The sequence below is a fragment of the Telopea speciosissima genome, chromosome 10 (genome assembly GCF_018873765.1).
Source record: "Telopea speciosissima isolate NSW1024214 ecotype Mountain lineage chromosome 10, Tspe_v1, whole genome shotgun sequence".
NCBI classification, from domain to species: Eukaryota; Viridiplantae; Streptophyta; class Magnoliopsida; order Proteales; family Proteaceae; genus Telopea; species Telopea speciosissima.
The window spans coordinates 29,978,027-30,005,641 of record NC_057925.1 but is presented as its reverse complement, the minus strand read 5'-3'; positions in this window follow the sequence as shown (position 1 = coordinate 30,005,641).

Genomic DNA, 27,615 nt, shown 5'->3' with positions numbered 1-27,615 from the left:
TGATGGTACACAAGCACCCTCAAAATGCCTTTAATTTTGAGGTGCCAAACGAGAATCGTTGTAACTTCGCTGTCAAATTTCAGAAATGCATGATTCCAATTGCATTTAAAAGAGGACTCGATGAACTATAATTCTCATGTGCAGTATAAAACTCAGATCAGCTCATAGGTACTTTGAAAGTACTGATGAATTTGATGCAATCACAAAAATAACCCTGCATGGTCTATTATAATTTTAGGATCAGTGAAGGCAAATATCCACCTCTTTTCTCATTCATTATACTTAGAGCTCTCCAAGACAAAAATTCAGGAAGTTGAATCGTCTCAAATGAAGGTCGAATGAGGGAGATATCATCATTTGAAGTTCTAATGGTGCACGAGGACCCACAAAATGCTCTTAATTTTGAAGTGCCAAACGAAAATCGCTGTAACTTCGCTGTCAAAAGATAGAAATGCACGATTCCAATTGTGTTTTGAAGAGGACTAGCCAAACCAGAATTCTCATGTGAAGTAGGAAACCCAGATCAGCTCATAGGCACTTCGAAAGTGTCGACGAATTTGATGCCATTACTATAATAACCCTGCATCAATTTTTGCAATTTTGGCATAGGTGAAGGCTACAACCCACCTCTTTTATCATTTACTATACTTAGAGTTCTCCAAGACAAAAATTATGCAAGTTGAATCGTCTCAAATGGAGGTCGAATGAGGGAGATATCAACATTTGAAGTTCTGATGGTGCACGAGCACACACAAAATGCCCTTAATTTTGAAGTGCCAAATGAGAATCGCTTTAACTTTGCTGTCAAATGTAAAAAATGCACGATTCCAATTGAGTTTTGAAGAGGACTCGATGAACTTCAATTCTCATTTGCAGTACAAAACCATGATCAGCTCATAGGCACTCCAAAAGTGCGGACGAATCTGATACGATTACAAAAATAACCCTGCATGGATTTTTGCAATTTTATTATAGGTGAAGGCTACAACCCACCTCTTTTCTCATTTATTATACTTAGAGCTCTCCAAGATGAAAATTCTACAAGTTGAATCGTCTCAAATGGAGGTCAGATGAGGGAGATATCATCATTTAAAGTTCTGATGGTGCACGAGCACCCACAAAATGCCCTTAATTTTGAAGTGCCAAAGGAGAATCGTTGTAACTTCGTCGTCAAACTTCAGAAATGCATGATTCCAATTGCGTTTCAAAGAAGACTCAATGAAATACAATTCTCATGTGTAGTAGGAAACCCAAATTTGCTCATAGGCACTCCGAAAGTGCCAACGAATCTGATGCAATTACCAAAATAATCTTGCGCGTGTTTTTGCAATTTTGGCATAGGTGAAGGCCACAACCCACCTCTTTTCTCTTTATTATACTTAGAGCTCTCCAAGACAAAAATTATAGAAGTTGAATCGTCTCAAAAAGTGGTTGGATGAGGGAGATATCATCCATCAATTGAAGTTCTGATGGTGCACAAGCACCCACAAAATGCCCTAAATTTTGAGGTGACAAACGATAATCATTGTAACTTTGCCACCAATTTTCAGAAATGCACAGTTCCAATTGCATTTCGAAGAGGACTCGACGAACTACAACTTTCATGTGCAATACAAAACCCAGATCAGCTCATAGGCACTCCAAAAGTGTCGAAGATGCAATTACTAAAATAACCCTACAAGGAATTTTACGATTTTGGCAAAGGTGAAGGCTACAACCCACCTCTGTTCTCTTTTATTATACTTAGATCTCTCCAACACGAAAAATTTTGCAAGTTGAATTGTCTCAATTTGAGGTCGGATGAGGGAGATATCATCATTTGCAGTTCTGATGGTGCACGAGTACCCATAAAATGCCTTTAATTTTGAGGTGCCAAATGAGAATCGCTGTAACTTTGCTGTCAAACATAAAAAATGTACGATTCCAATTGCGTTTCAAAGAGAACTCAATGAACTACAATTCTCATGTGCAGTAGGAAACCCTGATCAACTCATAGGCACTCCGAAAGTACCGACGAATCTGATACAATTTCTAAAATAACCCTACGCATATTTTTGCAATTTCGGCATAGTTGAAGGGTACAACTCACCTCTTTTCTCATTTATTATACTTAGATCTCTCCAAGGAAAAAATTTTGCATGTTAAATCGTCTCAAACGGAGGTCGGATGAGGGAGATATAATCATTTGAAGTTCCGATGATGCACGAGCACTAACAAAATGCCGTTAATTTTGAGGTGCCAAACAAGAAGCACTGTAACTTTGTTGTCAAATATCATAAATGAATGATTCCAATTACGTTTTGAAGAGAACTCGACGAACTACAATTCTCATCTGTAGTACGAAACCTAGGTCAGCTCATAGGCACTCCGAAAGTGTCGACGAATCTGATACAATTATTAAAATGAACCTGCACAAGTTTTTACGATTTTGGCACAAGTGAAGGCAACAACCCACCTATTTTGTCATTTACTGTACTTAGAGCTCTCCATGACAAAAATTCTGAAAGTAAAATCGTCTCAAATGGAGGTCGGATGAGGGAGAGATCATCATTTGGAGTTCTGATGGTGCACAAACACCCAAAAAATGCCCTTAATTTTTAGGTGCCAAATGAGAATCGCTGTAGCTTCGCCGTCAAATGTCAGAAATTCATGATTACAAATGCGTTTCTAAGAGGATTCGAGGAACTACAATTCTCATGTGCAGTAGGCAACCCAGATCAGCTCATAGGCACTCCAAAAGTATCGACGAATCTAATGCCATTTCTAAAATAACCCTACACAGATTTTTACAATTTTGGCATAGGTGAAGGTTACAACCAACCTCTTTTCTCATTTATTATACTTAGAGCTCTCCAAGATGAAAATTCTACAAGCTGAATTGTCTCAAACGGAGGTCGGATGAGGGAGATATCATCATTTAAAGTTCTGATGGTGCACGAGCACCCACAAAATGCCCTGAATTTTGAAGTGCCAAAGGAGAATCGGTGTAACTTCGCCGTCACACTTCAGAAATGCACAATTCTAATTGTGTTTCAAAGAAGACTCAATGAACTACAATTCTCAAGTGTAGTAGGAAACCCAAATCTGCTCATAGGCACTCCGAAAGTGCCGACGAACCTGATGCAATTACCAAAATAATCCTGCGCATGTTTTTGCAATTCCAGCACAGCAGATGGCTACAACCCAACTCTTTTCTCATTTATTATTCTTAGAGCTCTCCAAGATGAAAATTCTGCAAGTTGAATCATCTCAAACGTTGGTTGGATGAGGAAGATATCATCAATTGAAGTTCTGATGGTGCACAAGCACCCACAAAATGCCCTAAATTTTGAGGTGGCAAACGAGAATCGCTATAACTTCGCCATCAATTGTCAGAAATGCACAATTCCAACTGCATTTCAAAGAGGATTCAATGAACTAAAATTTTCATGTGTAGTACAAAACCCAGATCAGCTCATAGGCACTCCGAAAGTGCCGACGAATTTGATGCAATTACTAAATTAACCCCGGATGGTTTTTTGCGATTTTGGCACAGGTGAAGGCTACAACCCACCTCTGTTCTCATTTATTATACTTAGATCTCTCCAAGACAAAAATTTTGCAAGTTGAATCGTCTCGAATGGAGGTCGGATGAGGGAGATATCATCATTTGAATTTCTGATGGTGCACGAGCACCCACAAAATGCCTTTAATTTTGAGGTGCCAAACGAGAATCATTGTAACTTTGTCATCAAATGTCAGAAATGAACAATTCCTATTGTGTTTTGAAGAGAACTCAATGAACTACAACTCTCATGTGTAGTACGAAACCTAGATCAGCTCATAGGTACTCCGAAAGTGCTGATGAATCTGATAAAATTACTAAAATAAACCTGTGTGGGTTTTTGAGATTTCGGCATAGGTGAAGGCTACAACCCACCTATTTTGTCATTTGTTATTTTTAGAGCTCTCCAAGATGAAAATTCTGCAAGTTGAATCATCTCAAATGGAAGTCGGATGAGGGAGAGATCATGATTTGAAGTTCTGGTGGTGCACGAGCACCCACAAAATGCCCTTAATTTTGAGGCTCCAAATGAGAATCGTTGTAACTTCACTGAAAAATGTTAGAAATGCATGATTCAAATTGCATTTCGAAGAGGACTTGAGGAACTACAATTCTCATGTGTAGTAGGCAAACCAGATCAGCTCATAGGTACTCCGAAAGTGCCGATGAATCAGATGCCATTACTAAAATAACCCTGCACGGATTTTTGCAATTTTGGCACAGGTGAAGGTAACAAACAACCTCTTTTCTCATTTATTATTCTTAGAGCTCTCCAAGATTAAAATTCTGCAAGTTGAATTGTCTCAAATGGAGGTCGGATTAGAGAGGTATCATCATTTGAAGTTCTGATGGTGCACAAGCACCCACAAAATGGCCTTAATTTTGAGGTGCCAATCAAGAATCGCCGTAACTTCGCCGTCAAATGTCAAAAATGCAAGAGTAGGAAACCCAGATCAACTCATAGGCACTCTGAAAGTGCCGACGAATCTGATACAATTACTAAAATAAACCTATGAGGGTTTTTTGTAATTTTGGCTTAGGTGAAGGCTACAACCCACCTATTTTGTCATTTAGTATACTTATAGCTCTCCAAGACGAAAAATCTAGACAAAAATTCTACAAGTTGAATTGTCTCAAATGGAGGTCGAATAAGGCATCATTTGAAGTTCTGATGGTGCATGAGCACTCACAAAATGCCCTCAGTTTTTAGGTGCCAAATTAGAATCGCTATAACATCTCCGTCAAACATCTGAAATGCATGATTCCAATTGCGTTTCAAAGAGGACTCGAGGAACTACAATTCTCATATGTTGTAGGCAACCCAGATCAGCCCATAGGCACTCTAAAAGTGTCGACAAATCTGATGCCATTACTAAAATAATCCTGCATGGATTTTTGTTTTTTCAACATTTGTGAAGGCCACAACCAACCTCCTTTTTTATTTATTATAATTAGAGCTCTCCAAGACAAAAATTCTACAAGTTGAATCGTCTCAAACGGAGGTCGGATGAGGGAGATATCATCATTTGAAGTTTTGATGGTGCACGAATACCCACAAAATGCCATTAATTTTGAAGTGCCAAACGAGAATCATTGTAACTTATCAGTACAAAACCCAGATTAGCTCATAGGCACTCCGATAGTGTTGACGAATCTGATGCAATTACTAAAATTACCCTGCACGGATTTTTGCAATTTCAGCAAAGGTGATGGCTACAACCCACCTCTTTTATCATTCATTATCCTTATAGCTCTCCAAGACAAAAAAATTTCAAGTTGAGTTGACTCAAATGTAGTTCGGATGAGGGAGATATCATCATTTGAAGTTCTGATGGTGCACGAACACCCACAAAATGGCCTTAATTTTGAGGTGCCTAACAAGAATCGTTGTAACTTCACTGTCAAAAGTCAGAAATGCACCATACCAATTGCATTTCGAAAAGGACTCGATGAACTACAATTCCCATGTGAAGTAGGAAACCCAGATCAGCTCATAGGCACTCCGAAAGTGCCGATGAATTTGATACAATTACTAAAATAAACCTACACGGGTTTTTGCAATTTCGGCATAGGTGAAGGCTACAACCCACCTATTTTGTCATTTATTATACTTAGACCTCTCCAAGACAAAAATTCTACATGTTGAATTGTCTCAAATGGAGGTCAGATAAGGGAGAGATCATCATTTGAAGTTTTGATGGTGCACGAGCACTCATAAAATGCCCTAATTTTTGAGGTTCCATATGAGAATCGCTATAACATTACCGTCAAATGTCTAAAATGCCAGATTCCAATTGCATTTTGAAGAGGACCCAAGGAACTACAATTCTCATATGTAGTAGGCAACCCAAAGAGCAGCTCATAGACACTCCGAAAGTGCCGACAAATCTGATGCCATTACTAAAATAACCCTGCAAGGATTTTTGCGATTTCAGCATTGGTGAAGGCTACAACCAACCTCTTTTCTCATTTATTATAATTGGTTCTTTTCAAGACAAAAATTCTGCAAGTTGAATCGTCTCAAATGGAGGTCAGATAAGGGAGATATCATAATTTGAAGTTCTGATGGTGCACGAGCATCCATAAAATGCCATTAATTTTGAAGTGCCAAACGAGAATCACTGTAACTTTGCCGTCAAATGTCAAAAATGCATGATTCTAATTGCATTTCAAAGAGGACTTAACGAACTACAATTCCCATGATCAGTACAAAACCCAGATTAGCTCATAGGCACTTCGATAGTGCCGACAAATCTGATGCAATTACTAAAACAACCCAGCATGAATTTTTACAATTTCTGCAAAGGTGACGGCTACAACCCACCTCTTTTCTCATTCATTATCCTTAGAGCACTCCAAGACAAAAATATTGCAAGTTGAGTTGTCTCAAATGTAGTTCGGATGAGGGAGATATCATCATTTGTAGTTCTGATAGTGCACGAGCACCCACAAAATGGCCTTAATTTTGAGGTGCCTAAGAAGAATCGTTGTAACTTCACCATCAAAAGTAAAAAATGCACCATACCAATTGCATTTCGAAGAAGACTCGACGAACTACAATTCCCATGTGTAGTAAGAAACCCAGATCAGCTCATAGGCACTCCCAAAGTGCCGACGAATCTGATGCAATTACCAAAATAACCCAACATAAATTTTTGCAATTTTGGGACAACTGAAGGCTACAACCCTCCCATTTTCTCATTTATTATACTTAGATCTCTCCAAGATGAAAATTCTACAAGTTGAATCGTCTCAAACGGAGGTTGGATGAGGGAGATATCATCATTTGAAGTTCTGATGGTACACGAGCACCAAAAAATGCCCTTTATTTTGAGGTATCAAACAAGAATCGCTGTTACTTCGTCGTCAAACGTTAGAAATGCACAATTCCAATTGCGTTTCAAAGAGGAATCGACGAACTATAATTCTCATGTGCAGTACAAAACCCAGATCAACTCATAGGCACTCTGAAAGTGACGACGAATCTGATGCAATTACTAAAATGACCCTACACGGATTTTTACAATTTTTGCACAGGTAAAGGCTACAAACCACCTCTTTTCTCATTTATTATACTTTGATCTCTCCAAGATGAAAATTCTACAAGTTCAGTCATCTCAAACGGAGGTCGGATGAGGTAGATATCATCATTTGATGTTCTGATGGTGCACGAGCACCCACAAAATAACCTTAATTTTGAGGTACCAAACGAGAATCGATGTAACTTTGCCGTTAAACATAAAAAATGCACGATTCTAATTGTGTTTCAAAGAGGACTCAATGAACTAAAACTCTCATGTGCAGTTCGAAACCCAGATCAGCTCATAGGCACCCCAAAAGTGCCGATGAATCTGATGCAATTACCATAATAACCCTACATGGATTTTTATGATTTCGGCATAGGTGAAGGTTACAACTGACCTCTTTTCTCATTTATTCTACTTAGATCTCTCCAAAACAAAAATTCTACAAGTTGATTCGTCTCAAATGGAGGTCAAATGAGGGAGATATCATCATTTGAAGTTCTAATGGTGCACGAGCACCCACAAAATGCCCTCAATTTTGAGGTGCCAAACGAGAATCGCTGTAACTTCGCCATCAAAAGTCAGAAATGCAAGATTCCAATTTCATTTCAAAGAGAACTCGATGAACTACAATTCTCATGTGCAATATAAAACCTAGATTAGCTCATAGGAACTCCGAAAGTGCGGACAAATCTGTTGCAATCACTAAAATAACCCTGCACAAATTTTTGTGATTTTGGCACAGGTGAAGGCTACAACCCACCTCTTCACTCATTTATTATACTTAAAGCTCTCCAAGATAAAAATTCTACAAATTGAATCGTGTCAAACAGAGGTCGGATGAGAGGGATATCATCATTTGAAGTTCTAATGGTGCACGAGCACCCACAAAATACCCTTAATTTTGAGGTGCCAAACGAGAATAGCTGTAACTTTGCCGTCAACAGTCAGAAATGCCCGATTCCAATTGAATTTCAAACAGCACTCAATGAACTACAATTCTCATGTGCAGTATGAAACCTAGATCAGCTTTTAGGCACTCCGAAAGTTTCAACGAATCTGATATAATTATTAAAATAACCCTGCATGGATTTTTGCAATTTTGGCACAGATTAAGGCTAGAACCCACATCTTTTCTCATTTATTTTACTTAAAACTCTCCAAGACAAAAATTCTTCAATATGATTCATCTCAAACGGAGGTCGGATGAGGGGGATATCATCATTTGAAGTTCTGATGGTGCACGAGCACCCACAAAATGCCCTTAGTTTTGAGGTGCCAAACGAGAATCATTGTAACTTCGCCATCAAATGTCAGAAATGCACGATTCTAATTTCATTTCGAAGAGAACTTGATGAACTACAATTCTCATGTGCAATACAAAACCCAGATCAGCTCATAGGAACTCCGAAAGTGTCGACGAATCTATTACAATCACTAAAATAACCTTGCACGGATTTTTGCAATTTTGGCACAGGTGAAGGCTACAACCCACCTCTTCCCTTATTTATTATACTTAAAGATCTCCAAGATAAAAATTCTGCAAGTTGAATCGTGTCAAACGGAGGTCGGATGAGGGGGATATCATCATTTGAAGTTCTGATGGTGCACGAGCACCCACAAAATACCCTTAATTTTGAGGTGCCAAACGAGAATCGTTGTAACTTCGCCGTCAACAGTCAGAAATGCCCAATTCTAATTTTATTTTGAACAGAACTCGATGAACTACAATTCTCATACGCAATATGAAACTCAAATCAGCTCATCGGTACTCCGAAAGTTTTGACAAATCTGATGCAATTACAAAAATAACCTTGCACGGATTTTTACAATTTTGGCACAGGTTAAGGCTAGAACCCACCTCTTTTCTCAATTATTTTACTTAGAGCTCTCTAAGACAAAAATTCTGCAAGATGATTCATCTCAAACGGTGGTCGGATGAGGGAGATATCATCATTTGAAGTTTTGATGGTGCACGAGCACCCACAAAATGCCCTTAATTTTGAGGTGCCAAATGAGAATCGTTGTAACTTCGCCGTCAAATTTTAGAAATGTATGAATCCAATTGTGTTTCGAAGAGGACGCGATGAAATACAATTCTTATGTGCAGTACAAAACCCAGATCAGCTCATAGGCACTCCGAAAGTGCTGATGAATCTGATGCAATTAGCAAAATAACCCTGCATAGAATTTTACGATTTTGGCATAGGTGAAGGCTACAACCCACCTATTTTCTCATTATGTACTTAGAGCTCTCCAAGACAAAAATTCTGCAACTTGGATCGTCTCAAACGAAGGTCGAATGAGGGAGATATTATCATTTGAAGTTCTGATGGTGCACGAGCACCCACAAAATGCCCTTAATTTTGAGGTGCCAAATGAGAATCGCTGTAACTTCATTGTCAAATGTAAAAAATGCACAATTACAATTGTGTTTGAAAGACCACTCGATGATCTACAATTATCATGTGTAGTACGAAACCCAGATCAGCTCATAGACACTCCGAAAGTGGCACTGAACCTTATACAATTACTAAAATAACTCTGCATGGATTTTTATGATTTTTGGCACAGGTGAAGGCTACAACCCACCTATTTTCTCATTTATTATACTTAGAGCTCTCCAAGATGAAAATTTTGCAAGTCGAATCATCTCAAACGGAGGTCGGATGAGGGAGGTATCATCATTTGAAGTTCTGATGGTGCACGAGCACCCACAAAATGCCCTTAATTTTGAGGTACCAAACGAGAACACTGTAACTCCGCCGTCAAACATTAGAAATGTATGATTCCAATTTCATTTTGAAGAGGGCTCGATGAACTACACTTCACATGTGCAGTACAAAACCCAGATCAGCTCATAGGCACTCCGAGATTGTCGACAAATTTGATGCAATTACTAAAATAACCCTACGTGGATTTGTCTGATTTTGGCACAGGTGAAGGCTACAACCCACCTATTTTCTCCATTATTATACTTAGATCTCTCCAAGACGATAATTCTACAAGTTGAATCATCTAAGATGGAGGTCGGATGACGGAGATATCATCATTGGAAGTTCTAATGGTGCATGAGGACCCACAAAATGCCTTTAATTTTGAGGTGGCAAATGAGAAACGTTGTAACTTCGCCGTCAAATGTCAAAAAATGCACGATTCTAATTGCGTTTTGAAGGGGAGTCGATGAACTACAATTCTAATGTGAAGTACAAAACCTAGATCAGCTCATAGTCACTCCAAAAATGTCGACGAATCTGATACAATTATTAAAATATGTCCCTGCACGGATTTTTGTGATTTTGGCAAAGGTGAAGGCTACAACCCATCTCATTTCTCATTTATTATACTTAAAGCTCTCCAAGACAAAAATTGTTCCAAGTTGAATCGTCTCAAATGGAGGTTGGATGAAGGAGATAACATCATTTGAAGTTCTGATGGTGCACGAGCACCCACAAAATGCCCTTAATTTTGAGGTGCCAAATGAGAATTGCTGTAACTTCGCATCAAACTTCAAATATGCATGATTTCCATTGCATTTCGAAAAGGACTCGATGAACTACAATTCTCATGTGTAGTACAAAACTCAGATCAGCTGATAGGCACTCCAAATGTGCCGACGAATCTAACACAATTATAAAAATAACACTGCACGGATTTTTATAATTTTGGCATAGGTGGAGGCAACAACTGACCTCTTTTATCATTTATTATACTTAGAGCCCTCCAAGATGAAAAATCTGCAAGTTGAATCGTCTCCAACGGAGGTTGGATGAGGGAGATATCATCATTTCAAGTTCTGATGGTGCACAAGCACCCACAAGATGCAATTAACTTTGATGTGCCAAACGAGAATCACTGTAACTTCGTCGTTACATGTCAAAAATTCTCAATTTCAATTGCGTTTCAAAGAGGACTTGATGAACTACGATTCTTGTGTGCAGTACAAAACCCAGATCAATGCATAGTCACTCTGAAAGTGCCAACGAATATGATGTAATTACCAAAATAACCCTACATGGAGTTTTGCAATTTTGCCACAGGTGAAGGCCACAACCCACTTCTTTTCTCATTTATTATACTTAGAGCTCTCCAAGATGAAAATTCTTCAAGTTGAATTGTCTGAAACGGAGGTCGGATGAGGGAGATATCATCATTTGAAGTTCTAATGGTGTACGAGCACCCACAAAATGCCCTTAATTTTGAGGTGCCAAATAAGAATCGCCGTAACTTCACCGTCAATTGTCAGAAATGCATGATTCCAATTGTGTTTCGAAGAGGACTTGACAAACTACAATTCTCATGTGCAGTACAAAATCCAGATCAGCTCATAGGCACTCCGAAAGTGCAGACGATTCTGGTGTATTTACCATAATAACCCTAAGTGGATTTGTGCAATTTTGGCACAGGTGAAGGCTACAACCCACCTCTTTTCTCATTTATTATACTTAGAGCTCCCCAATAAAAAAATTTTCCATGTTGAATCGTCTCAAACGGAGGTCGGATGAGGGAGATATCATCATTTGAAGTTCTGATGGTACACGAGCACCCACAAAATGCCCTTAATTTTGAGGTGCCAAACCAGAATCGCTGTAACTTTGCCGTCAAACTTCAGAAATGCATGATTTCAAATGCATTTCGAAGAGGACTTGATGAACTACAATTCTCATGTGCAGTATGAAACCCAGATCAGCTCATAGGTACTCCGAAAGTACTGACGAATTTGATATAATTACTAAAATAACCCTACACGGATTTTTATGATTTTGGCACAGGTGAAGGGTACAACCCACCTCCTTTCTCATTTATTATACTTAGATCTCTCCAAGACAATAATTCTTCAAGTTGAATCGTCTCAAACGGAGGTTAAATGAGGGAGATATCATCATATGTAGTTCTAATGGTGCACGAGCACCCAAAAATGCCCTTAATTTTGAGGTACCAAACGAGAATCTCTGTAACTTTGCCGTTAAACCTCAGAAGTACACGATTCCAATTGGGTTTCAAAGAGGACTCAACGAACTACAATTCTCATGTACAGTATGAAACCCATTTCATCTCATAGGCACTTCGAAAGTGCTGACGAATCTGATGTAATTACCAAAATAACCCTACATGGAGTTTTGCAATTTTGGCATAGGTGAAGCCTACAAACCACCTCTTTTCTCATTTATTATACTTAGAGCTCTCCAAAACAAAAATTTTGCAAGTTGAATCGTCTCAAATGGAGGTCGGATGAGGTAGATATTATCATTTGAAGTTTTAATGGTGCATGAGGACCCTCCCAACTTCGTGTAGGGTTGGCTGGGCCGATCTAGATAGTCCAAATGGTGGATCTTTGCATCGACGGTGGGTGCAAAGTCAAGGGAATGACCAATGGGGTTTGGGCAGGTTTTTAGTTGCCTTTAGGAGTGTTTCTTGGGGCCTAAGGGAGCCAAGATTGAGATCCAAAGTGCCAAAAATAGGCTAGGACGTGAAAGAAATCGCAATCGCGGTGAAATTTGGCAAGTTTGGGCTTCCCGAATTAGCACAGCATCAACAGTGAAAGGGGACCGAGGCGACGTCGAACTGGGGTGCGGTCGACATCGAGTGGTTGTTGATGAACAAGGATCGACATCGAAGGAAATGAATCTGGTGTCGATTGCCATTGCTTTGAATGTTGAGGTGAGATAGACAGTAAAAATACACTATTCGACAGTGAAATGGGATGGCTCGATGCTGAAGCTGTGTGGTTCAATGTTGATGAAAGATGGTTTCGATGTCGATTATGGGTGTGGGTATCGATGGTTGGAAATGGGCTAATGGGCTAGGCTAGGCTGGGTCAGATTGGGCCAGGGGACTATTTAGGCCTGTTTTGGGCTCTAATCGGGAATGGGGCGATCGAGATATGAATTTGGGCAGTGCACACTAACGCTACATCCACAGATACACAGGCTCTAGGCCTTGGAGGGTGCTCATCATTGTTATAGGGAACCTCCAGGAAAAAAGACAAAATTGGGTGTCTACACCACCCTCCCGAAGGACCCACAATCACACTAAGGCACTTTATATAACCATGGTTTACAATGAAAATTGTGTCCCGCAAGTCCTAAATGATAATGGACTGATCCATAGCGAGAGGTTTTCGTTGATGTTTCAGGAGGTGGTTAGGCATTGTCACTGCGACTTGGGGCCTAGTGTGCTTTTCACGGAAAGGAGTGAAATGAGCACAGAGAGAGAGAGTCAATACAATGAAAGGAAGAGACAGAATCACATCTGCTTGGATGGTCTTCATGGCATGAGGAACTCAGATTCAACAAAAGCATGAGAATAAAAACCAAAGCTGAACTGAGGGACTGGAGAAAGCTAAAAACATGTTGTTAGATGAGCCCACGAGGCCGCTAGTCAGTATGAAGCCTTATCTGCCTCTCTGCTTCTTCAAACTCTTTCTAAAACTTTGCCCATTTAAGCTTATTGGCAATATCACAGACCGAAGACAAAATAACCATTATTTCTCAATGGCGGAATGGAGCAAGGTGAAGCAGCACCCTCCATGCAACGGCTTCCAATATTTGGTGATTCCATTATTGTCTGTACTCTTTCAACTTGTAGAGTAACCAACTAGGCAGAGCGAGAGAACTTCTCATCTTTAGCCCGACTATCTCAATGCTTTTCTTAGATTCCACTAACTGATCGAAGCATGTCTTTCTCACTTGATTCCTTGATCCTGGATGTCTAGCTCGACGAAGGATAAAAAAAGTAGGGATTCCCGGGCAATTTCAATATTCCTTTGACAAGGGGGCAGAACGCCTAGGAAATATGGTGGGACAAACCAAGTTTAAGGTTGAATTCCAAGTTATTGACATCGCTTCCTCCTTTAACATGCTCTTTGGTAGGCCATGGCTCCGTTCAAAAGAGACGGTCACCTCAATACACCATAAAAAATTCTTAGTGGGAGAACAATTTGGTTACCATCATGGCAGACTCAGAATTCAAACACACGTTGGACAACGTTGTAGGTCAGACACCAACATATACATGGGCAACTAACTACCACCTAGGTGGGTTCCATTTTGAACCAGTGTATGCTACCTACCCAGTACAACCCCTAAAGGAAAAACTTCCTCTCTCAACTGAACAGTCATAATACAATAGTACCTAACATGACCAAGCAATTGGCTGTGGATATCCTAAATGGTAAAGTCATAGGCCCGTGGAGTATGCATGTTTTGAAAAGTCGGACTATTGCCCTCTTTGAGAAATTGCAACGTAAAGAAATCCGGCATGTGTGGAGAGAGTTGAATCAGCCAGGACTATGCTGCTAGCCTTGATGTTGGAGATGGGGAATCAGTCCTTTACCCTTCGGACTTCGCAAGAGAGTTGGTGGAGTTGATCCAAGGCAATGTGGATCAGAAAATTTATTTTAGGAGCCTAGCTGACCTTGTATAGCTTCTTCTATTCCTGGCTTGTATTACCGAGGGCATGTCTTCGGGTTGGTAAGGGGCTCTCCTCTTCTCCTTAGGCCTGTCTAAGGGTGGAGGGTAAGGGCTGCCTTTTTCTGTATATTCTTCCACCCTTTTTTTTCTCCCTTCTTTTATACAATCATGCTTACCTATCAAAAAAAAAAAAAACATGACCAAGCAAATGGGGAATTTTCCGGGTATGGGATTAGGCAAGTGTCATCAAGGAAAGTCAAAGGTCCTAACCCTCCCCGCCAATGAAGAATACTATGGCCTAGGATACACGCCTACGCCTACTGACCTCACTAGACAAGCCGAGAAAGGTAAATAGAAGAGAGAGAAGCTTATATGAGGGAATTACAAAAGGAAAACCCTCAAGAATAAAAGAGGCTAAAGAAACAAAAAATGGGCTTCAAACTAAAGGTAAATACAATCACCTCGTACCCCAAAACTTTGAATGGTTATTTCGTTAAAGAAGGGGATTTTCTCCCTGTTGTGGATTAAAATGAACCATGGTATGATGAAGTATCCCAAAAACTAATGCCAGATCTTGAAATCATCTTCGCAAATCAATTGGACTGGTTGGAGCTCCTTCAAGAAGATTGCAAGGACTCCAACAAAAACTGCCAAGAATATTCTGAGTCTAACTCTTCGAATCTGAATCTTCTGAGTCTGAATCTTATTAGTCTTCATCTACTTCTCCATTTTCTTCTGTTTAGTTTGAGTCCGAATCTGAATCAATTGAATCCAACATTGATAATGGTTTTAATTTCGATAATTACTTTTTTCTAGTTATATTGTGCCTCTTCCTTCCATTAATTCCAACGAGGATGATGTGTAGGACGATCCACCCGTGATTTCCTAAAAAATGGTAGAATGACTTGAACAAAAGAAAGCTCAACCAATTCTTGATGAATTTAAAATAAAAAACATAGGGTCTAATCAATTGTCGAGAGAAATAAATAGGCTCTACAATAAAATAGCATGAATTAGATTCCCTCATAGAACTCTTGAAAGAGTACAAAAAAGTGTTTGTATGGTCATACTATGACATGCCTGACATAGACATCGTTTACCCCTTTGTGTCGAGACAAAGTCAATAAAGCAAAAATTACAACGGATGATGTAATACCCCAAATTTTTTAGTTATGGATATTACTAATGATATAACAAAATCTTCAAGAATAAAAGAGGCTAAAGAAATAAAAAATGGGCTTCAAACTAAAGGTAAATACAATCACCTCATACCCCAAAACTTTGAACGGTTATTTCACTAAAGAAGGGGATTGTCTCCCTGTTGTGGATTTAATGAACTATAGTATGATGAAGTATCCCAAAAACTAATGCCAGATCTTGAAATCTTCTTTGCAAATCAATTGGACTGGTTGGAGCTCCTTCAAGAAGATCACAAGGACCCCAACAAAAACTGGCAAGAATCTTCTGAGTCTAAGTCTTCGGAATCTGAATCTTCTAAGTCTGAGTCTTGTTATTCTTCATCTACTTCTCCATTTTCTTCTATGTTTAGTCTGAGTCCAAATCTGAATCAATTGAATCCAACATTGATAATGGTTTTAATCTCACTAAATTACTTTTTTTTTTTGTTATATTGTGCCTCTTCCTTCTATTAATTCCAACGAGGATGTTATGTAGGATGATCCACCCCGTGATTTCATAAAAATGGTAGAATGACTTGAACAAAAGAAAGCTCAACCCATTCCTGATGAATTTCAAATAAAAAATATAGGGTCTAATAAATTGTCGAGAGAAATAAATAGGCTCTACAATGAAATAGCAGGAATTAGATTCCCTCATAGAACTCTTGAAAGAGTACAAAAAGTGTTTGTATGGTCATACGATGACATGCCCAAAACAGACATCGTTTACCCCTTTGTGTTGGGGGAAAGTCAATAAAGCAAAAATTACAACATGATGTAAAACCCCAAATTTTTAGTTGTGGATATTATTAATATTATAACAATATGGATGGTATTGGAACCCTGGTGGGGTTATGAATCCTCAAAGCTACCCACATGAGATGGTATATGGACTAGTGGCCTAGTGATGGCAGTTTTGTAATTATAGAAATGTCAGTATTGGGATGGATCGGGTGATAAATATTATACTATATTATATACCAGATCTAGTATTATTATAACATGGGAAAATAGATGATGACTAGATCTATGGGTAGGCCCATGGGTTATGTAATTTGGGCCAATGGGGGTTCACTTGAGGAAAGAACATGGGGATTTAGGAGGATGAGTGGTGAACTAAGGGTTGGACCAAGAGTGAACCTATCACACCCCCATCCTGATGTAAGATATTTTGCCACATAGGGGTATGACTGGGACAATTACACATCATCCCAACACCTACCAGGATCACAGATGCAGTGTCTCGAGCCACAATCCACCCTGTCATCACATCTTAATAACAGAAAGGGATGTACCAATAGGGAATAAGTCGTCCCAGATACAGAGTTAATGGAAGCGAAATTAAATTAAATCATGTGAAATTATAGAGCATCGGTTCTCTAATGATAACACATAGTACACTGTTCATAAATGTAACCATTCAATCTTTCCTAGAAATTAAACATACAGTTTGTACATGATTGTGGAAGGATTATAAAAATTAAATAATAAATAATTACCCCAAGGGCACCACTCTTGGGTGTACATCTACATCCAAGTCATAGTCATCAACTCCACTTGATCCGCATCCAATGGTGCTCGTCAAGAGGTTATCTACATATAAACTAAAAAGTGGTTGTACAACGGGGTTAGCTACACTAGCTAGTGAGGGAGCGAAGGGGAATGCGCATAGATCACACAATCAATATCAAGCAGAATGATGCATGCTAGTGTTAGATTCATTTTTCACCAAGCACACAATTCTATCGGTCAAGTATATGCTACTGTGATAACTTGAGAGACACTGAGGGTCACTTATCCTATCGCCCCAGTGAAACTTCAATTATCACAGGGGGACCTACACCGGTAGAAGCCATCATGACACCCAGTGGTAGACCCCGATAGCCATCACTACCCCTATCCTGGCCTCTCCTACCTCCACAGACCACAGGTGCTCAGACTATCCAACACATAAACCCCTTTTGGCATCCTAGTCGCAGATATGCTATATGCAAGTCCTATCATCCCGAGAGGTATCCTGGGTGCATCAACATCCCATTCCATTTAGTACCCGAGTACCAGTACGGCACGGCATATACAGACCAGGATGACATATAGTAATTTTTATAATTTAAATAAATTGGGATTCCGATACCGGTACCGGCACACCTGACACCGTAGCCCAATACAATGGTGAGCAGTCTATCACATTCATACAGATCACATTTAAGATAATCAATGCAATGCGCACAATGCTTATAATATACCATAGCATGCTTATTATTACCAATTATATAATAATCAAACCCAACAAAGTCACCCAGAACCCACTCACCTAACATGGGTGTAGCCCGGCGTGATTGGCATGAATCTCACCGAACATCGGGTGTCATCCGGCGTGGTTCACATGAATCTCACCGGTGCACCAATCTAGACATACAAAAGAGAATGTTAAAATAGTGCTAGGCCCCCAAGGTCAAAATCAAGTTTCAACCAAGACAGCACAAGCGGACTCACGGACGATTTTAGCAGGGGTGAATCTGTCCCTGACTCCGTTCAAGCCAAAAGGTAAAGACAGAGCGAGCGGACCCACCAGCGGAACCTCTTACTTGGATCCGGTGGTGCATCCGTTAGACACCTGGGGCACAGCTAAAAGGGAGCGGATCAACGGACGGATGTGCTTCTTGGGTCCGCCCCTGCATCCGTTCAATTTCCTAAGACAAACCCGAGAGCAACAGGCCCCAGGCGAAGGTAAACAAAGTGAATCCGTGCCTTTGTCTGTTCAGGTCATTTCGTAGGGTTTGCACTAGGCAGACTGACGGACGGTACCACGATTGGTGGATCCGATCATTCGTCCGTCGACAATCCAATCTGAGATTTCAAAGGGCTTTCGCTCCAGCTTAAAGCTTGGAGTGCCCCAAGTTCTCAGGGATAGAGGGTCTAAGCCTTTCTAGGGTCACTAGAACCTAGGCTTAACCTCATGGATCCAAGATCTACAAGGATTGGTCTCAATTGGGGTCCAAGGGTTGGGTTTTAAAGTCCAAAACCAAAGCTTAGCAGCAATGGCTGCAAGTGCAGCCCATGGGAGCTCAAACCAGGTCAAGGTCAGCTCCATTAGAGCTCCAACTAGGGACCGAACACCACCTTGAGTCCCAAATGGAACCCTAGGTCAGTCCAAGCTCAAGGAATCTACCAAAAAAAAAAGGGAATATAGAGGAAAACCAGTTTAGGCCTTACCTTGGTGAGATCCTCCAATGGAGAAGTAGAATCCAAGGCTAGGTGAGCCCCCTTGGCCTCCTCCCTTCCTTTCCATCTCTTCTCCCTTTATCCGGATAGAAAGAGAAGGAGATGTGGGGTAGGCAGCCATTTTGGCATTGCTCCCATCTTCTTCCCTTCCCCTCTCATTCCTCTTCCACTTCTACTTCTTCCCTTTCCTTCCTCCTCCTTCTCCTTCTCTTGTCTCTTCTCCTCCACGATTTGTTTGGGAGGGGGGAGAGATAAGTGAATGGGAGGGATTTCTTATCCTTAAAGGGTAGAAGGGACCTTAGGTTATGTTTGGTTAGGGGTCTTTAGAATGTAGTTTAGTCCTTAGGCTTTAAATGGGTTTTGGGTTAGGTCTTAGGCCATGTTTGGTCTAAGTCATGGCCCTTAGGTCCATTTAGTTAGTTAGGGTCTGTTTGGGTTGGGTCCAAGCCTCACTTAGACTTATTAGCCCTTAAGTCTTATTTGGTTTTAGTTAGGTTATTGAAATCCATTATTTAATTAAGTTAAGCTTTGTGGGCTCCACTTGATCAATTAAGGGTAGGGGTAGGGGTCCATATGGTCCAAAGGTCCAATTAGGGTGTTTGGGACACGGGGATGTGGGTCCCACATGAAGAATTACCAAAAAGGTAGATGATAGCACGGGCGGATCTTCGGGCAGATTCAGTAAGAGTGAGTCCGTTCGTGACTCCAGTGCTGCTATCAAGGCCCAAACTTCAAGGAAAATTGTGGGGCTTTGGCCCACACTTCTAGGTCTTCGAGGGGATACTTTTAGTAATATTTTAAGTCTAAGGTTACAGGTGTTGGCTAGTGCCACCGTGGCATTGCCCCTTAGGTGAAGGTCTAAACTGCTCCGGGGTATAGGGGTATATTTGGGGTGCGGGTGTAACATCCCCCCAACCTTATTAAAAATTTCATCCTCGAAATTTGAGTCAATCCCGGTCTTACGGATAAGGGCTTGTTGATCGAATAACAATATCCCTAATTGTCCATTATTTGGACAAGGTCAGAGGTCGGGTGAGGATGAGGTAGTGCCTACATGACACAGCAAGTCAGATTCTACCATCCCCATTTCTTACAGGGTCACTTGACTATAGAGGTGTGGTTCACAATAAACCTGGCTCCATTTGACTCTAGAGCCGGTGGTCACAAAATACCAGTGGGTCAGAGGGGTATCTCCTGATCTGGGAAAACCTAGGGAATTTTCTGTTTCTGGTGGTTTAATCTAGTGTATAGGGCACCATTCTGGCCTTCACAGCTCTGGTCGCACTTAGGTTACGGGACTCAACCTATCCAGTCCCCAACATAGGGTTCACATTCTAAACGCTTTAACTTTTGGGTATTTCATTACCTCACCCAACTTTAGAATGATTTGGAATATTGATGGAATCTCCTATTGTTCACTCCCAGGATGGAGGGAACGCATTTGGTGATCCAGTACCCCATTCATATCTATCATTGGAGAAGGTCTTGTTACATCCTTCAGTTTCAGCTTTCAAGGCCTTTAAACTCATCTCACGATTACTTCACAGGGAAAAAGTCATTTATGGTTCTCCTTCGAGAGCCAAACAACCTTCAATGATTATGGTCTAAGTCAAATCATTTTAATAAGTTTTTAATAGTTAATTTACCCAATCATTGAGAAATTCATTAATTACTACCCTGTGATCAATATGACTAAGGGTCTAGGCTCAACTAAGTGATCACAGTAAGGCCAAGGTAAGGTTATACTTGTAGTACCAGAGAATCACTCTAGTCACACAAATCCAAGGTCTTAAGGGTACATATATATATATATATAAAACATATGTCACATCGATTCATGGGCAAAATTTCAAGAATTACATTCATATCCCTATGGACACATCTGTCATCTAGGTCAAATCATAAGAACAAAAGTCCTCGAGTATAGTTTGTTAAGTCCTTTTTCGTTTTTTTGGAGGGTCAACTCACGGTGTAGGATTCCCTCTATGAGTCTAAACATGGTTTGAAGGAACCAAGTAAAGTACAAATAGAGTCGTCACTAACTTAAGGTATCATGAATGGCCTCCAAATTTACGTGGTCTTTATGGCTCTCTCAAATAAACCAGTCCGAGATATCCCATTATCTTCCCTTTTTAATACCTACCCATTGGTTTAGGCTTCCTATCCATAAGGTGTTGGGTCCCTAAGTTCGCAGGGTCTAAGGATCCTCATCCACAAGAGTAACTCTCCTCCCTTTTAGGTAACAGGGGAGTCATGATGACCATTAATGCTTGCCATTTCTTATTGGTTGGCCCAGTCGGGTAAAATTTCTAATCCCTTTTTGTTTAAGGTATTGACTAGACTTAGGTGGTCCCCACAAATGGGTCACACAGCAAAGGTGTTCAATCTAGGGTATAGGCACACAATCAACACATATGGGTTTGGTCAAAAGGTCTCAAAAGTCTGGGGTCTAAATCCCAAAAGAACAGCAAGCGGACTCACAAGCGGTATCAGTGCTCTGGTTCTGTTCGTGTTTCCCCCGCAAGATAGGGAGAGCGGACTAATGAGCGGATGCGGAACGTGAATCCGTTCGTTCGTCCATTCTTAGAATTCCAAATGGCTGAGAGAATATAAATCGATTGGATCTATGAACGGACTCATGGCGGTGGATCCGTTCGTTGATCCAATCAGTTTTAAAATGCCAAATTTTCAAATTTTATGCGGGGCGGATTGGCGAGTAGAGTCACGATAAGTGATTCCGTTCGTCCGTCCGTTCGAGGAATTTTAACAAAAACAAACCGTGAGTTTCAAAACTCATTTGGCTCCAAAAGAAAACATAATCGCAGGGAGAGGGAGAAAGGCTCTACAGGCTTCTCTGAGTAAATCTCTTGCAATCCTCAAGCCTCAAAGATCACTTCTCACTTGATCAAGGTGAAATTCCTTTCCCTCTTCTCTTTTCTATTCTCTTTTCTCCTCATTGTAAGATTCCACTTGTGTCTCTTCATCTTCTCTTTCATTTCTTCTTGGATTTATGATAATTCATTCCAAGTATGCTCATGTCTTGATTTTGTTTGCATTCTCATGGTCACGTACACCAAATTCGTGCCAAAATTGGTCTAGGCTAAGGGTTTTTGGATTGAGTCATGCTCTAATGATCAATGACACTATAGGGGCTGCTTCTTATTTGCTCATTGCATTCCTTTCAAGCATTTTAGAGATTGCTTACCTTGTTTAGTTAATTTTACTTGGATTGGTCCTAGGCTTTGATTGAATAAACTCTTCAATTCCTTCATGCTTGAGAAACCTTTCAAGTTCATGATTAAATCGTTGTATGCGTCTTACTTCACAAAATCATTTCCTTAATATTTCTTCAAATACATGCTCTTATTCCTTTTACTAATAAATCTTGAGTATTCCTCCCCTTCTTCTCCAAGTAAGTTAATTCTTGTCTCTTGTTGGGGTACTTCATCTGATCACTTGCTTGTTTGGTATTGATTGGGATATAAGAAAATCAAAATGCACATTGTCTACATCAACCTTACCTCTTCACATTCACACATTGGGGATTTTATATGAACTTTATATGTGAACCTATCTTGTTTCCCCCTTTTTACCTCTAGCATATCTCCAAAATGCCCATATCATAAAATTCGATATTTCTTTTGGACCTTCATCATCATGCATAGTCTTCCTTTCAAACCATTCCCCTATCACTTAAACATTTCATTTCTTTAATTCCAACCGCCAGTCATATGCTACTTTTCAAACTTGGCTCACTCTTGCTATTTCTCTTGATGTTGCCTTATGTATGTAGGTGACTTCATGGCTCCAAAAAGAAAAAGGGATATTGCCATTGTGCCTACCATCTCTACCACTTACAATGTACCTTAGTTCCCTTCTGAAAGGACCGAGGGGAGTTCCCGGGGGTACCTCTTTAACAGGAGGATCCTTGTGGAAAGGGACATAACAGTAGAAGAACTGTTGGCATACAAAGTGGAGGCTAGGTTCGAAAGATTGGAGTGGACCAATATGCTAATTCTGCCCGAGTTTTATTACCCTACTTTGGTTAGAGAGTTTTACTTAAATCTGCTGCTGTCCGAGGGGGACGATGGTGACCTCAGGTTGACTACCCTTGTGAAGGGGGTTGCCATTAGCTTTACCACAGAGGAGTTGGGAATTATCCTTGATGTCTCATTAAAGGGGAAAAGGGTTTACCATTCTCCAAGCAGTCACCCAGACAAATGCCTGCACCCAAAGGAGAGTAAGAGGTTATTCAAGGTCTTGACAAATAACAAATACGAGGAGCATGAAGACCTTTCCAATTTTCCTCCTTCTCAACAGGTCCTTATCCTCATTGCCAAGACAAATCTGGTTCCCTCTAGAGCACGCAGCACACATCCTTCTTTGATGTCCGCAGTCCTAGCTCACTCCCTATACACTGGTCAGCCTACTTGCCTTCCTTACGTGATCATGAAACACAGGGCCCGCGCTGTAATGAGTTCTGCTCGCAATCACACTCTGCCCTATGGTCGTTTACTCACTTGGGTTTTCTTATGCTTCGAGGTTGATCTGGACCATGAACCCAAAAAGTCAAGCTCTGAGGGGCCTCTTAGGTTCGACGCACTGCAAAAGATGAACTTATGGCATGTTTATGATAGTGCAAGGGAGCAAGTTCAGTATGAAAAGGCAAAAAGGATCAAAGATGATGAGGAAGATGACAGTGATAGCGATCCTGAGCTCAGGGGTCCTGGACCATTTGCAGCAGGTACCCCAAGGGTCACAGGGGGCGATAGTGACTTATCAATGGTTATCAAGCGACTGGGCGTACGGGTGGCAGATGGTTTCGACAGGATCGGGAAACAACTCAATGCCCAAGCTTGGCGCCTTGCGGCTATAGAGCGAGGTGTAGACGACATCAATGCCTTCCTCGGTCGCGGTGGTGGCGACGGTGCAGACGGCTAGCTCAGCTCTTTTCCTCCAGCAATTCTCTGAAGTTGTCCTATCAGTTCTTTTAGTCTCTTGTCCTCTTGATGGATAGTTTGTGGAACTATCTTCATTTTGCTTCACCTTTGGTTTCTTGCATTTTATTTTCTCTCTCTCTCTTTTTTTTTTTGATCAGTTAGTGTGAAAACTCTGGAAACCTTCAAAATTAATAGATGTACATATTGATCTTGTGTGGTTGAAATTAGGTGTTTTAAGTCAGAACCGGTGAAATCTGTTAATTTGGGTTGAAGAGGGCACAGGTATGCCCAAACAGGAATACGATACTTTCAAGGTTGGATTCAAAAAATCTGAGTTAAACAAGATAGAATCATAGATGTCAAATTATGAAGGACATAATTGCCCCCCAGGAAAGATTGAAATCTTGGGAATGGTGATATTTAGCGTTATATATATATATATATATATACATATATTTGTTTAATTCCCTCTTTTAGATCATTATGGATGATTGTGGTTGGTTAAGTCTAGTCCATTACTGTTCATAAATTATAACATATATATACTCATCTAGTATCTACTTAAGACTCAACGAAGCAATTACACAGTTTATAACACAATGGCCTATGTTTCAAGCTCTAAGTTCCATGTTGTCTATTATCATCTAGATTCTTGTTTCATCACAATCAGTCTTCTCCCTATGTCTGCACACAACCATTTATGTTCTTGAGATTTTTAATTTAGAACCAAATTTGTGGAGAGTAAATCAAGAGGTTACGTCCAGACTATAATCGGTGCAGAGCATCATCAATCTGATACCACTCTGTCACACCCCCATCCCAATGTTAGATATTTTGCCACATAGGGGTATGACTGGGATAATTACACAATATCCCAACACCTACCAGGATCACAGATGCAGTGTCCCGAGCCACAGTCCACCCTGTCATCACATCTTGATAACAGAAAGGGACGTACCAATAGGGAATAAGTCATCCCAGATACAGAGTTAGCGGAAGCGAAATTAAATTAAATCATGTGAAATTATAGAGCATTGGTTCTCTAATGATAACACATAGTACACTGTTCATAAATGTAACCATTCAATCTCTCCTAGAAATTAAACATACAGTTTGTACATGACTATGGAAGGATCACAGAAATTAAATAATTGCCCCAAGAGCACCACTCTTGGGTGTACATCTACATCCAAGTCACAGTCATCAACTCCACTTGATCCGCATCCAACGGTGCTCGTCAAGAGGTTATTTGCATATAAACTAAAAAGTGGTTGTACAACGGGGTTCGCTACACTAGCTAGTGAGGGAGCAAAGGGGAATGCGCATACATCACACAATCAATATCAAACAGAATGATGCATGCTAATGTTAGATTCATTTTCCACCTAGCACACAATTCTATCGATCAAGTATATGTTACTGTGATAACTCGGGAGACACTGAGGGTCACTTATCCTATTGCCCCAGTGAAACTCAATTATCATCGGGGGACCTACACCGGTAGAAGTCATCATGACACCCAGTGGCAGACCCCAATAGCCATCACTATCCCTGTCCTAGCCTCTCCCACCTCCACAGACCACAGATGCTCAGACTATCCAACACATAAACCCCTGTTGGCAAGGGTCGTAGCATAAGGAAACAAGCATCCTAGCCACAGATATACTATATGCAAGTCCTATCATCCCGAGAGGTATTCCGGGTGCATCAACGTCCCATTCCATCTAGTACTCGGGTACCAGCATGGCACGGCACAAACAGACCAGGATGACATATAACAATTTTTATAATTTAAATAAATTGGGGTTCCGGTACTGGCACACCCGGCATCGTAGCCCGATACAACGTGAGCAGTCTATCACATTCATACAAATCACATTTAAGATAATCAATGCAATGCGCATAATGCTTATAATATACCATAGCATGCTTATTATTTCCAATTATATAATAATCAAACCCAACAAAGTCACCCAGAACCCACTCAACTAACACGGGTGTAGCCCGACGTGATTGGCATGAATCTCACCGAACATCGGGTGTCTTCCGACGTGGTTCACATGAATCTCACCGGTGCACCAATCTAGACATACAAAAGAGAATGTTAAAACAGGTATAGAAGGGTCTCATACTAGGCTCCCAAGGTTAAAATCAAGTTTCAACCAAGACAGCATGAGCGGACTCACGGATGGTTTCAGCAGGGGTGAATCTGCCCCTGACACCGTTCAGGCCAAAAGGTAAAGACAGAGCAAGCGGACCCACAGGCAGAACCTCTTACTTGGATTCGGTGGTGCATCCGTTCGATACCTGGGGCACAGCTAAAAGGGAGCGGATCAACGGGCGGATGTGCTTCTTGGGTCCGCCCCTGCATCAGTTTAATTTCTTGAGACAGACTTGAGAGCAACAGGCCCCGGGCAGAGGCAAATAGAGTAAATCCGTGCCTTCGTCCACTCAGGCCATTTCGCAGGGTTTGCACTAGGCGGACTGACGGACGGTACCATGATTGGTGGATCCGATCATTCATCCACCGGCAATCCAATCCGAGATTTCAAAGGGCTTTTGCTCTAGCTTGAAGCTTGAAGTGCCCCAAGCTCAGGGATAGAGGAGGGGTGTCTAAGCCTTTCTAGGGTCACTAGAACCTCGGCTTAACCTCATGGATCCAAGATCCACAAGGATTGGTCTCAATTGGGGTCCAAGGGTTGGGTTTTAAAGTCCAAAACCAAAGCTTAGCAGCAATGGCTGCAAGTGCAGCCCATGGGACCTCAAACCAGGTCAAGGTCAGCTCCATTAGAGCTCCAACTAGGGACTGAACTCCACCTTGAGTCCCAAATGGAACCCTAGGTCAGTCCAAGCTCAAGGAATCTACCAAAAAAAAAAGGGAAAATGGAGGAAAACCAGTTTCAGGTCTTACCTTGGTGAGATCCTCCAATGGAGAAGTGGAATCCAAGGCTAGGTGAGCCCCCTTGGCCTCCTCCCTTCCTTTCCATCTCTTCTCCTTCACCATCTTCTTCTCCCTTCGTCCGGACAGCAAGAGAAGGAGATGTGGGGCAGCCAGCCATTTTGGCATAGCTCTCATCTTCTTCCCTTCCCCTCTCATTCCTCTTCCACTTCTACTTCTTCCCTTTCCTTCCTCCTTCTCCTTCTCTTGTCTCTTCTCCTCCACGATTTGTTTAGGAGGGGGAGAGATAAGTGAATGGGAGGGATTTCTTATCCTTAAGGGGTAGAAGGGACCTTAGGTTATGTTTAGTTAGGGGTATTTAGAATGTAGTTTAGTCCTTAGGCATTAAATGGGTTTTGGGTTAGGTCTTAGGCCATGTTTGGTCTAAGTCATGGCCCTTAGGTCCATTTAGTTAGTTAGGGTCTGTTTGGGTTGGGTCCAAGCCTCACTTAGACCTATTAGCCCTTAAGTCTTGTTTGGTTTAGTTAGGTTATTGAAATCCATTATTTAATTAAGTTAGGCTTTGTGGGCCCCACTTGATCAATTAAGGGTAGGGGTAGGGGTCCATATGGTTCAAAGGTCCAATTAGGGTGTTCGGGACACGGGGATGTGGGTCCCATAGGAAGAATTACCAAAAAGGCAGATGACAGCACTGGCGGATCCTAGAGCGGATTCAGTAAGAGTGAGTCCGTTTGTGACTCCGGTGCTGCTGTCAAGGCTCAAACTTCAAGGAAAATTACGGGGCTTTGGCCCACACTTCTAGGTCTTCGAGGGGATACTTTTAGTAATAGTTTAAGCCTGAGGTTACAAGTGTTGGCCAGTGCCACCGTGGCATTGCCCCTTAGGTGAAGGTC